At 53.2% G+C, this 13359-nt stretch overlaps 1 protein-coding gene across 5 annotated transcripts in view; it reads right to left on the reverse strand.

Moving 5' to 3' along the window:
• The window catches only part of CELF3 (CUGBP Elav-like family member 3), an 86342-nt gene that overhangs the window by 59715 nt on the left and 13268 nt on the right, over positions 1-13359 (reverse strand). For 2 of the 5 annotated variants that reach the window (XM_044990820.1, XM_044990824.1), the window contains 3 exons: positions 13055-13115; positions 12144-12248; positions 5894-6016 (listed from right to left, as the gene is read on the reverse strand). The gene's annotated coding sequence lies outside the window, so the exon portion shown is untranslated. Of the gene's footprint in view, positions 1-5893; positions 6017-12143; positions 12249-13054; positions 13212-13359 lie in introns of those variants that run through there. The other 3 variants (XM_044990823.1, XM_044990822.1, XM_044990821.1) reach the window with 2 other exon arrangements.

The following is a 13359-nucleotide window of genomic DNA, read 5'->3' on the forward strand; positions in this document are numbered from 1 at the left end:
GCCCCCCAGGGGCAGCCAGAGGCTGGGACTGTGGCACTCCCACGAAGTTTGACTCCCTCTGGGTTAGGCACGGATCTGGGGAGGGCACGGCCCATGGCAGAGCAATATGCACCCAGATCAATCTAGCTAGGTCCGGGTATGGCCCTGACCCCCTAGCACCTCCTACACCCTTGCTCCCGTCCCACCCGGGCAGGACGATCCCCCTACCGAGGCAGAGGGCAGATGATGTGACTTGCCCAAGGTCACACAGGAAGGCTGTGGCAGAGCTGGGTGTTGACCCTAAGCTGCCCACGTCCCAGACTGCAGGGGAAAGCAGGAGCGGCCCCAAGGAAACCAGGGGCATTATGCTGCGGAGAGTGGCAGGAGGTGCAGGCTCGTGGGGCCAGATTTTCAAGAGCGCTCAGTGCCCAGTGAGTGGAGAGCTCCTGCAAGCCCCACCCATCAGGGGCGGCTCTAAGAATCCCGCCGCCCCAAGTAGGGCGGCGTGCCGTGGGGCGCGCTCTGGCGCTGCCGGTCCCGCGGCTCCGGGGGACCTCTTGCAGACGTGCCTGCAGAGGTTCCGCTGGTCCCGCGGCTCCGGTGGAGCTTCCGCAGGCACGTCTGCGGGAGGTCCACCCGAGCCGCGGGACCAGCGAACCCTCCACAGTCATGCCTGCGGAAGGTCCACCGGAGCCAGCTGCTGCCCTGCCGGCAAAATGCCGCCCCAAGCGCGCGCTTGGCGCGCTGGGGTCCGGAGCCGGCCCTGCCGCCCATGTCACCCTGCCCTGCTTTGTGATCACACCGGGGCCACAGCCTCCCTCGCCATACTCCCCCCAGGAAGGCATAGAGCTTGATCCTCTTCTCCCCCCAGCTTTTGCTCTCGGTCTCAGACAGGCCTGGTGGCCTAGTGGCTAGAGCACTGCATTGGGACTCAGGAGACCGTGGGCAAGTCCCTGCCCCGTGCCTCAGTTTCCCCATCTACTTTGTAAAACAATTTGAGCTCGATGGATAAAAAGCACTAGATAGGATGAACCTTAAGGAAACTGGGTTGGGGAGGGGCTGGAACTCAGGACTGCCGTGGTGAAATGACCCCAAATTTGGCTTGCTAACCCTACTCCGCATCCCCATGAGACACTTCAAATTTCAAAGCAATCCCAGTAACCGTGTGGCTTTTACAGCACTTATAACAGTCAAGCTTTAAACCGTAAACCTCAATACTCCAAGATTCTTCCCTCTGCCACTGCATCTGGAGCACAGACCTGTGGGCCCACGTCGCTCCTCCCGGACACCAGCACTGCCACACTGGACAGGGACCCAGGCTGAAATCGGGCCCCCTCCCCTTCTGGATTGAAAGGCAGCTGATCGGTAGCAATGCCGCAGGGTGACATCTGCCCCAAACCCTGCTCCCATCTCTCTGCCGGCACCAGCCAAAACCTCGCTAGAGCGCAGCTGAGAACCACCTGCCTCCAATCACTAGCTGAATACCCCTCCTCCCCCCCGCCCATGCTATTGTGTGAGGGGTAGAAAGCACCTGGCTGAGCCAGGCTCTGGGATACTGGGTCTCTGCACTTCAGTGCTTTTAAGTGCTTAGCAAGGGACCATCTCCCTGTGTTCTCTTGAGCCCAAGGAGGCAGTATCTCTCAGCGGTTAGAGCAAAGACACCTGGGTTCTAGTCCCTGCTCTGGGAGGGGAGTGGTGTCCAGTGGTTACAGCAGGGAGTCTAGCAGTCAGAACTACTGGGTTCTATTCCCTGCTCTGGGAAGGGAGTGTGATCTAGTGGTTATAGCAGGTGGTGGTGGGGAGGAAGCTGGGGGTCAGGACTCCTGGGTTCTATTCTGTGCTATGGGAAGGGAGTGTGATCTAGTGGTTAGCGTGTCTGGGGGAAAGCCAGGGGTCAGGAGTTTGGGGTTTCATTCCTGGCTCTGGAAGAAGTGTCACCTAGTGGTTAGAGTGGGGAGGACAAGGGGGTTAGGACTCCTGACAGAGAAAACGGTGCCCTGGGCGGACGTGTACTTTGGCGCCCGTTCTTTCAGTTTGAGAGCAGCAGCGCGGGGCTCAGAGACCAGCTCCTGGCCCCGGAGCCCAGCCAGGCTGCACAGGGAGGAGTTTGAGCTCCCCCAGGCATACACTCCCTAACCACCTAGTAGGAGGAGAGCGGGTGTGTGGCCACTGCCTGTATCCATGGGAATGAGGGACCCAGGGGTTGGCCTGCTGGCTCACCCTGCTGCCTGTGCCTCTCTGCCAGGTTGGCAACTCTGGGCAGCATCACCCACTCCCTGCCCGGCTGGCCAGGGGATCCAGCCCTGGGCTTGCCTGCACTCACCCCCACTTCGGCAGCCCAGGCTCGGCACCTTGCGACCCTCGGGGAGTGGCCAAGACTTAGCAGGATCACCCTACTCTGTAAGGAAAATACCGTGGGCTGTTGCTGAGCGGCTGTTACAGCTGGGGGACCCACGAGGAACCCTCGAGCTAGCCCTGCCCGCTCAGCCAGACGACTGCAAGCGAGTGTTAAAGTTGTCAGCGTTCTGCGCTGGAGTAAACCATCGGCTGATCCTCTCTTTCACAGACCAGGTGCAATCGTGTTAGACTCACCCTCGTCCCCCGCCAGCCCCTCTGCGCGGGAGCCACTCGTCAGGAGATAATGATCATATTTTTACCCAGCCTCCCGCTGGTTTGAGCAGGGGGCAGAGATCGCGCACCGGGGATACTCGTGAGATTTGCCCACCACCGGCGCACGTGCCTCTGGAATGATCAGGTTTGGGAAAGTGGCACTGGGCCAGATTCTCCAGCTGCAACCCCACCGAAGTCCGTTACTCCCAGTTCTACAGCGGCATCTTGCTCTTCCTGGCAGGCTCAGATCTGAGTCACGCCAGGGGTAAACTCTCCTCAGCATTGCCCAAGAGCTGCTTTCTGCCAGCTAAGTTGGCACAAAGGGGCCATTGGGGGGCCCCTGGCACATGGGGGGCCCTACCCCAGCGCAGAGCCATCTCCGCCAGCTGCACTGCCACCACCGGAGCCCCTGCCACAGGGGGCGTGCTGGGGTGGGGGCATGGCTGGGGCAGATCTGTTCTATGTTCCTGCAAAGCTCTATTGGGGGTCATAGCAACAGGGGTGCATCTTAGGGTTTGGAGAGGGGGCACATTAGTCTGCAGAAGAGAAGAATGAGGCGGGATTTGATAGCTGCTTTCAACTACCTGAAAGGGGGTTCCAAAGAGGATGGATCTAGACTGTTCTCAGTGGTAGAAGATGACAGAACAAGGAGTAATGGTCTCAAGTTGCAGAGGGGGAGGTTTAGGTTGGATATTAGGAAAAACTTTTTCACTAGTAGGGTGGTGAAGCACTGGAATGGGTTACCTAGGGAGGTGGTGGAATCTCCTTCCTTAGAGGTTTTTAAGGTCAGGCTTGACAAAGCCCTGGCTGGGATGACTTAGTTGGGTTTGGTCCTGCTTTGAGCAGGGGGTTGGACTAGATACCTCCTGAGGTCCCTTCCAACCCTGAGATTCTATGATTCACATTGGCTCCTGCAGTTGTTTAAAAGGAGCCCCAAACAGCCGGCCTCCGTCCAGCCACAACACCTCTCATTGATCTTAGCAGAGCCCCTGCAGATTTCCATCGCCTACAACCAGGACCCAGAGCTGGGCTGCAGGTGTGCCATTGTCCCTCACTTCTCTAGCAGTTTCTTTTTGAAAAATGGGGTGGGGGTGGGGGAAACTGCTCCCCAGCTGTTCATACGTCCCCTCTGCTATTGTCTCCAGCCGGCTGAAGGTCGTCGTCACACAAGATCTCAGCCGGCGTGTAATCTTGGTAAAAGTATTGACTAGCTGAGCACCTGACCTTTCCAGGGAGCTATTTTGGGCATTCTGATTTTACATCTTTCCTTCTTTTAATTAGAACCTCGTCAGACAGACCTTGGGAGAGAAAAAAAAATAGTTTTCACTTTAAAGAAAAACTCCCTTTAGGTGGCATCGGTGGAATGAGCAAAACCATCGAAAACAGGAGCAAAACTCACTCCCGGGGTGGTTCTAGCCCACTCACGGGTTGGTTCTTTCTACTCAAAGTTCTGGGAGTTTTCCTTGAAAGACCCGAGGGCTTTATTCATTGCCGATAGCATCTTCAGCTGATGCAGCACCATCTCCCAATGAGGCAGCATCTTCCACCCCCACAGATGCCAACAGTCTGTACCAACATGATCTTTTTGCACACAAGAGGAATGTCTCCCTCATTAGGGAAGGGCACCCACTTCTGTGGGGCGAAAGGAAACAGTTGTCACAACCAGGACATGGGCAGTCTGACCCAGCAGGCAGGTCCAGGAGTCAGAGCAGGAATAGGGCTTAGTGGTTGGTACAGGAGCTGGAGCCGGGGGCAAAGCCAGAGATCAAGAGTCTGGAATCAGGAGTCAAGCCAGGGGTCAGAGCTGGAGTCAGGGGTGAAGCCTGGAAACAGAGCCCGAGTCCAGAGCAGGGTTTGTTGCAACAACAGCTTCCTAAAGCTTCTTCCATGCTTAAATAGTGGGCTGGACCAATCAGAGGTCCCAGGGGGTGTGCTGCCAATCAGATGTTTGTGGGCGGCACTTCCTGTCGTGCTTAGTCCCCAGGATTCGGATCACCACTCTGCCAGATGGTGGCACGGAAGCACCCTCCCCTGCACAGCTGGGTTCCGGGCCTCCGGATTCTTACACCAACTGTTTAACAATGCATTTGACCCTGTCAGCGCTGAGATAGTGCTGTCCTCTCCGAGAGAGGTGGCAGGGGAGCCAGGGTTATAAGCTAAAATGGTTTGAGTCCTTCCTGGAGGGGGACACCCAGAGAATCGGGTTTGGATGCTGCAGCTCCACCACTAGTTCCCTCTCCTGTAGGGCTCCACAAGGACCAGTTCTCTCTCCAGTCCTATTCTAAACATCGCCACTGGGTGAACTGGTCAGACAACATGGACCCCTGTGCCAGCAATATGCAGAAGACGCATAGCCCTACCTAGCCTTCTCCGCATGCTACCACCAAGATGGCCCAGTGCTTGGAGGAGATCAGCTCACGGATAAAGAGCATCTGGCTGAAGCTGAATGCAAGCAAGACAGAGGTGATGCTGGTGGAAGTATTTTGAAAGGTTCGGACCATGGCACAGTCTCCTTTGGTTGAAGATTCATGCCCAATGGGTCAACTCACTCTAGGAATGCTCTTGGATTCCTTGCTGAGCTTTCACATAGCACTTTCCAGGCCCTTCCAACCATCTACGGTCCGTGAGGAGACTCCATCCCAAGTTATTCAGGCCTACATCACCTTTCGGCTGGACCACAACAATGCAATAGACCTGGGGATGAAGCCTTCTGTGCTCAGGGAACTCCAGCTAGTTCCAAACATGACAGTGGGTCTCCTCAGCACCACAGTACCACTCTCTATGATGGCTTCCCACAGAATAGCAAATCCAGTTCAAGGTCTCGGGCCTTATCTTCAAAGTGCTCCGTGGCTGAGGCCCAGCGTATCTCAGAGTCTACAGCTCTGGGGTGAAGACTGTGGTTGATGACTTCCCCTGACACAGTGGAGCTCTGTACACAAGGATAAAGCTCGTGTTTGGGAGTGGGGACTAGTGGTTGGAGCAGGGGTCCTGGGAGGCAGGACTCCTGGGAGCCAGGACTCCTGGGTTCCAACCCCTGCTCTAGGAGGGGAGTGGGGTCTAGTGGCTAGAGCAGGAGAGGGGGACCAAGTTTGGAACTCCTTTTCACCAGAGCCAAGTGGGGGTTGGGAAATAGACAAGCACATTTTGTTACCAAGTTCAAAACATCCTTTTACAATTAAAAAAAGAAGCATCTGCCATATCAGAAGGTGCCTAGGTTTTGCTAGCCTACATCCCAGATTGTAGCTCCAGAGCACTCAGTTCTACCAACTCCCATGGTGCAGTAGAAAGGGGAAATAGTATTTACCCGGCAATGCAAATAGGAAGCAAGTCTCTTGGGATGTGAAGGGCTGTCTTGCAGATCGGCGCCCACTGCTGGTCACTCCATGGATCCAAAGCAACTGCTGCCCGGGAGAAGCCAGGAAAACAGCTGTTGAGCAATTAAGAAAGCAATCCGTTGAAGGTTGTGGGGGATGTAGAGAGACCAGGCCCTGGATCTAATGCAGCAGTGTTGGGATGCAGCCAGCACAAGATGTTTGAAAAACTTTCTCAGAAGCACATTTTATTTTGTGCACCACTTCCCTCTACTGGATGGAATCAGAACTACACAACTGTGTGTCATAGGTCCTCTACTGCTAACAGCTAATGGAGACTCTCCATTAAGTCAAGGAGTTTTTGGAGAAGGAAGATTTGAGTTCTGTCCTTGCTGTTGAGCCATGCTGTGCAGCACAGCAATAGCTGTGACACTCCTGAGTAGTCATGAATTTGTTACATTGCAATCAGAGGGCAGGGGCCTGCAGTTTTGGGGCAGTTTAGCTGGATGATAAAACTTATGGTCTGGATCAGGTCCTCAACTTAATACCACAGCATGTGAATAGTCCCTTTTGTTCCTGGATCTTAAAGTATCATTAACCCCATTTTATAGATGGAGACACTGAGGCACAAACACGTGTGACTTGACAGCAGTCACATAGCACATCAGTGGCAGAGATGGGAAAAGAACTCAGGAATCCTGACTCTCTGCAGGGACACAAAATTCTGGTGTAACTACTGGATCACAATCCTTCTCACTGCCCAGAATCAAACCCTTAAGTCCTCTCTCACTGTTAACTGCTCTTACCACTAGACCACACTCCCCACCCCAGTGCCAAGAGTAGAACCCACTTCCCCTGCACTAGCCCATGCTCCTTTCTGGAGCCCAGAAGAGGACCCAGGAGTCCTGACTCCCAGCCCTGTGCGAAACCCACAACACCACAGCTGCTCCCATGCCACATTCAGGATGACCCCCTGCTCTTTGTGGAAGGGACCTCAGGAGGTATCTCGTCCAACCCCCTGCTCAAAGCAGGACCAATCCCCAACTAAATCATCCCAGCCAGCAAACCTGACCTTAAAAACCTCTAAGGAAGGAGATTCCACCACCTCCCTTGGGAACCCATCCCAGTGCTTCACCACCTCCTAGTGAAAAAGTTTTTCCTAATATCCAACCTAAACCTCCCCCACTGCAACTTGAGACCATTACTCCTTGTTCTGTCATCTGCTACCACTGAGAACAGTCTAGATCCATCCTCTTTGGAACCCCCTTTCAGGTAGTTGAAAGCAGCTATCAAATCCCCCCTCGTTCTTCTCATTCTTATAAACGCAGGCCTGTCAGCTGTTCACCCAACAGTCCCTTGCAGACAGGCTGCTGGATCTCAGAGAACTCCATGTTTTCCCCGTGAAATGCTCAAGTCTTAACCTTTCCATGTCCCTGATTTTGCCTGAAGTACCTTTTGTCATTCTCCCCACTCTGACATTTTGAAGAGACACGTGGTGCAGAAAGCTATTTATAAAATGGGCCGGCTGAGCAGAGGGATCTGATTGGACCAGGAGGGCTGAGAGCCATGGAGGGACCCAGCTGTCAGCTCATGGGTCAGGGACTCTCTAACCAGATTTTTCTCATTTGATATGAAAACAACCCCCGCCAGGTCCTGTCCCGCCCCCGAATGTCTGCTATAGGCACCAGTGCAGTGCTAATACTAACTGCTCCTCAAACAGTTTAGGATCAACCAATTTTCACCCTTGTTACTCTTCATATAGTAACGAGGAGTTTTGTTCTGGGGTTAGATCAGGGACTGGGCATGAGGACTCCCGGGGTCTAATCCCAGCTCCAGAGGGGAGTGTGGTTTAGTGGTTAGTGCCAGGCAGTAGGAAGCAGGACTCTTGCAGCCTAATTCCACCCATAGAAGGGAGTGTGATTAAAGCAAATCTAGACTCCTGGGTTCTAGTTCCACCTGTGGACGGGAGTGTGGTTTAGTGGTTAAAGCAGCCCTGATTTTCACAGGTCTGTCCAGAGCGTGATGACATTGCATCAGGCTGTGACATCATCACGATGACATCAGCTGGGATCCGAGGGATGGCAGATCCTAGTGCAGGGGGCGAGCTGAGCTGCTCACCTCCCCGGTGCATAGATCGGGGTAGCCTGGGATAGGGCTTTCTCTCTCAGCTGACGAATCTACGGTCCTTATCTGACCCCCGTTACTGGCGTATCTGAACCCAGGGCTCGGCCAGTGTTCTAATCACTGGTCCATCCGTCCCCTCTACCCATACACGTAAGGGGCAGTGGGCTATACAGACCGCTTGGTCTCTTCATTTAGAGATGTACAGATCCTTCGTAAGAGAACTGGGAAACCCAGGCAAGCCTCACCTGGGTTTGTCCTTTGCTACAGACCCCCAAACCTCGACCAGGTTTGCAGAGCTGAGCAAGCCTTTGATCTGAGCCAAACCTTTCCGTCCCAGCTGCCCTGTGTTAGCAGTCCAACCAGACCTCTCTTTTGCAATGGCCCTGTAGTGGGCTGAACCAAAAACCCGGCTCCACCCATACCCAGATACTCAGCAGAGAAGACACTGGGACTGGAAATCTGAATGCAAATCTTGTACCTTGATTCCACACGTGTCATCCTGACACTCATCCAAACTCAATGAGGTCTCGCTCTAAATGTGGCAACTCAGAGCAAGTTTCCAACCCCCAGCATGAAACTAAACCCAAAGCAAAGTTCATCCTGTGATCTGCTGGTTGGCCTCAGCTCTGGCCGCTCATAAGTTCCAATGTAAACCTGTCCCTTTGTCCTAGTGGTGTCAGACCAGTCCTAACTTCCCTGACAGCCAATAAAATATTTCCTCTCTCAACAAGTCACCCCCAGTAAATTATGAGCCCTGACATACAGTTACATTTTAATCTATCTATATAAAAATCCCTTTATGGGGGATCTTTAATACTCAGACGTGCACATTAAATCTTTAAGCAAAACAGCTTGAGCTGAACAGGCTTTTCAGAATCCCGTCCCAGCAGAGGGTTCTGAGCCTGAAGTCGGTCAGAGATGGGCAGAGTCAGCACAAACTGTCCCATGTCGATCAGTTTGCCAACAGGGCGGCCAATGGCTGTAATCTCGGTTTAGCATTAGCTGCTTTAGCTCCTTACGGACAGACGCAGAGCAAAGTGCCTGGCTTTGGGGCTGGGTGGATGTGGGCCAAGGAGATATCGGCGCCATTTACTCCAGTGCAGAGTGAGCATCCAGCCCAACCAGAATGCCAGTGTCATGCACGCACCTTGAATGGTGTGTGACAAAGTTCCTCCTCTACCTTGGTGGGTCCTGCGCTTATTGGTGGATTTGCTCATCTCACAGATTCACCCTGTGGGTCAGGAAACAGAGACCTTCCCCTCTGGTAGAAGCCACAGTCCAGGTCAATTCCTCCTGTGTTTGATCAGCAGTTGGGAGGTTTGGGGGGAACCCGGGCCCACCCTCTACTCTGGGTTCCAGCCCAGGGCCCTGTGGACTGCAGCTGTCTAGAGTGCATCCTGGGACAGCTGCACGACAGCTACAACTCCCTGGGTTACTTCCCCATGGCCTCCTCCCAACACCTTCTTTGTCCTCACCACCAGACCTTCCTCCTGGTGTCTGATAATGCTTGTACTTCTCAGTCCTCCAGCAGTGCCTACTCACTCGCAGCTTCTTGCACGCCTCTTGCTTCCAGTTCCAGTTCCAGTTCCAGTTCCAGTTCCAGTTCCAGTTCCAGTTCCAGTTCCAGTTCCAGTTCCTCCACCCCCCCCGGCTCCCTTTGGCCTAACTGGAGCGAGCCCTTTTATAGCATCAGAGGGGCCTTAATTAGAGTCAGGTGCTTAACAGCCTCACCTGACTCTTAGCAGGTTAATTGGAGTCAGGTGTTCTCATTAGCCTGGAGCAGCCCCTGCTCTGGCCACTCAGGGAACAGAAAACTGCTTATCCAGTGGCCAGTATATCTGCCTTCGACTACTCTGCTGTTCCCAACTGGCCTGGGTCCATCACAGGTGTAAGAAACACAAGTGTGACGATGGATTGGGTCCTCGCTGGCTGGGCTGGCTTCCTACCCATTTTACACTGGTGCAACTACAGTCATCCTCCGTCACGCCACACCTGCTTTTCTTACCCTCTTCTCCTCTGCCCTGGCCCTGCACTCTCTTCCCTTTTCCGCCCAGGGAACTGATCCCCTCTGAACTAAACCCACCCACACTAGAAAGATCATGGCACTAACACACCATCAGCTGCTGCCAGTGCCCTGGTCGCTCGGCTGGCGTGTTCCATCCCGCCCCCGACCCCATGCTGGCTGCTCTAGTTAGGTTGTAACCAGGGCCGGCTCCAGAGCCCAGCGGGGCAAGCACCCGCCTGGGGCGGCCCTTTCCCGGGGGGGCGGCAGGCTGGGCCGGGGGACCTGCCGCAGTCATGCCTGCGGGAGGTCCACCGGAGCCCCGGGAGCAGCGGACCTGCCGCAGGTATGACTGCGGAGGGGACGCTCGGCCGGCGGCTCCAGTGGACCTCCCGCAGGCATGACTGCGGACGGTTCGCTGGTCCCGCGGCTCGGCTGGACCTCCCGCAGGCACGCCTGCGGCAGCTCAACCGGAGCCGCCGGACCAGCGAACCGCCCGCAGCTGCGGGAGGTCCAGCCGAGCCGCGCGACCAGCGGACCCTCCGCAGTCATGCCCGCGGGAGGTCCGCTGCTCCCGCGGCTTGGGGGCGCCTCCCGGGCATGACTGCTTGGGGCGGCCAAATTTGTAGAGCCGCCCCTGGTTGTAACTGGGGGCAGGGACTCTGTACTGCTCTGCCTGTACAGCACCTTCCACACTGGGCTTCCCATGCTCATTTGGCCCTTTGGCACCACCCTAATACATGTGATTGATAATAATACACTGGCATCAATTGAGCTACTCCTGATTTACCCCAGCGGGAGCTGAGAATCAGGGCCTATTGGGGTGTATCCATAAGACACAAGCTGGGCAAAGTCCCCGCTCGACCCGTCTACCTTAGCCCTGGAAGGGGAGTCTCCCCACTCTGTTACTCCCCTGCTCAGACGTCTACCAAGACTCCAGTGAATGATGGGGACATTTGTCACTGGGAACTTTACCATGACTCCACAAACTCATCACTATTAGAACCCTCAGCCCTTCCTTCCCCTCATCCTTGAGAGCAGAGACAGGCCCAGCCATAGACGGAGATCTATTTCTTTTCCCTTCCTGCCATGGCCTGGGAACTCCTTGCCAAGAAAAGCAGCAGGCTTTGGGAGCAGATGCCTTCTCTTTTCTCTTAGCTCTTTGCAGCATAATCCACAGGAAGGCAGGAATCGGTAAGTGTCAGGGGCAGAAATAGACTGCTGGTTGCCTGGTTTTTAAACTATAATCAGCAGCGCCCATGGTTCTAGAGTTCACGATGCTACACAGTTCCACAGAGGGCCCTGTGGTAGGGCAGATGCTCATTCGGTCATAGGGCAGATACATGGCTGGCTTATTATGTGACATTTACAGCAAGCCCCGAATCCTGCAACGTTTGAGCCAGAGACGATTTTTATGCTTATGTAACTGCATCCTTTACAAGTGGAAATGATAATTGGAAGTGGAGTCTAGTGGTTAAAGCAGGGGACTGGGATTCGGGACTCTTGGGCGCGTTTCCTGAATCTGCCACTGAGTCACTGCATGACCTTGGGCAAGTCACTTAATTGTTGTTCTTTGTATTACGATAGCACTAGAGGCCCTAATCAGGGATCAGCACCCCATTGTTCCAGGCACTGTACACACCATTGAGAAGGTGGCTCTTGGCCAACTTGTCTGTGTAAGACAAGAGACAGCAGATAGACAAAAATAGATGACAGTGCACAAGCACTCTCTGCCTCAGTTTCCCCATCTGTAGACAGAGTATTAACACTCTAAAGGTTAATTAACATTTTCAAAGTTCTTTAAGATTCCGAAATATAAGCTAGATGTTCCAAAGGCTATTTTTATAATTAGAAGTGCTAAGTAAGAATGGTACTGTCCTTTTGTTCGTAAGAGCACCATATGGCTCGTCAAGTTAAGTCTCCCAGCTTTACAACTCATCAAAATTGTCAATTCTACATCCTAACTGCAGGATCTTCATCAGTGCCTGTGATGCAAGAGGCAAAAGGACCCTAAAGGTTTTCTGGAGCCTATGGAGGGACCATCTGTGGGGTCTCCACAAGTTAAGAAGGCAAAATCTATGTGGAATTTACCCGGATGATTAAAGCAGGACACTCACTTGTAGTTTCTTGCAGAACTGCTTTGCTGATTATAACCAGTCTTTAAATGAATCCAACCAGATTTGCTTTAAAGCTTCAGGGATGTTCTGTTCTGGAGACGCAGTCTAGGGGGAAAACAGACAAGCAAAGTTTTATACCACTTCACTTAGTGCTCAGTGTATTCCAAGCTGTCACCGCTGTAAACTAGAGTGTTCTTGGGGCTGCTCTAGATTTACAAAGGCCTCTTCGGAGCTGCCTATTGGCTGGGCCGCTGCCTAGCCCCTCCATAGGCACACCAAATGCTACAGCTACCATACTGCCAACCCCATGTGTCTAAAAATCACGTCTGGCCCCTAAAAACCACAAGATTAGCTTAAAAATCACGAGATCATCAAAATAATATAATTAGGTTCTTTTTCTTTGCTTTCTGGGCCTTTGGGGCCATGTTTTCAAGCTTTTCTCTGCACCCACCCTACTTTTGGGGTGGGAGGGGAGCAGAGATTCTCATTTAATCACATGGCTCTAGGAGTTGATCTTTATCACCAAATATCGCAAGACTAAAAGTAAAATCACGAGAGCTGGCAATGCGAACTCCTTCTTCCTCCTCCCAATCCCTATCCATACCCCCCACATCCCCTACGCTGGGGTTTGGGGACAGTATACGGGTGCGTATCCAGCTTTTCCCTGATCCTTTGAAGTTTATTTATGGCTCCTATATGCCCCTGGAGCATCACAGGAGAGCCCGTCACAACTGGCCCCCATTTTTCAACCTCTGTGTGTGTAAATTAACATCTAGAAGATTAAGAAGTTACACGCAGTCTGTTCTGTGTCTGCTTATTTAGATCACGTGGGACGGCAGTGCTTTCCCCTCCCATTCCTTTCACAGGGAATAATGAGATAGAGCAGAGCCAAATTAGACAAAATCCTTTACCTGGAGATAAGCTTGGCTTAGCCATCTCTGATTTAGGCTTAGTTTTCACTCCGCCTACCATCTGTGCTTAGAGAAAACTGACACGCAGCATTTAAAAAGGCAGCATTATTTCATTAAAACACTAATTTATAGCTCTCCTGCTTGCTGAGAAAAGCTTGAAATCGTGACCCGTGCACTGAAAAAATATAAATCAGAAAGAAAAAGAAAAGCGGCCTCCCCACACTTCATTTTTTCAATCTCACAATTATTGGGTGCCTGGGGTCGTTCACACTGGAAAAGCCTGCGTCAGCCCCAAATTTGGGTTT

The sequence above is a fragment of the Mauremys mutica genome, chromosome 17 (genome assembly GCF_020497125.1).
Source record: "Mauremys mutica isolate MM-2020 ecotype Southern chromosome 17, ASM2049712v1, whole genome shotgun sequence".
Taxonomy (NCBI): domain Eukaryota; kingdom Metazoa; phylum Chordata; order Testudines; family Geoemydidae; genus Mauremys; species Mauremys mutica.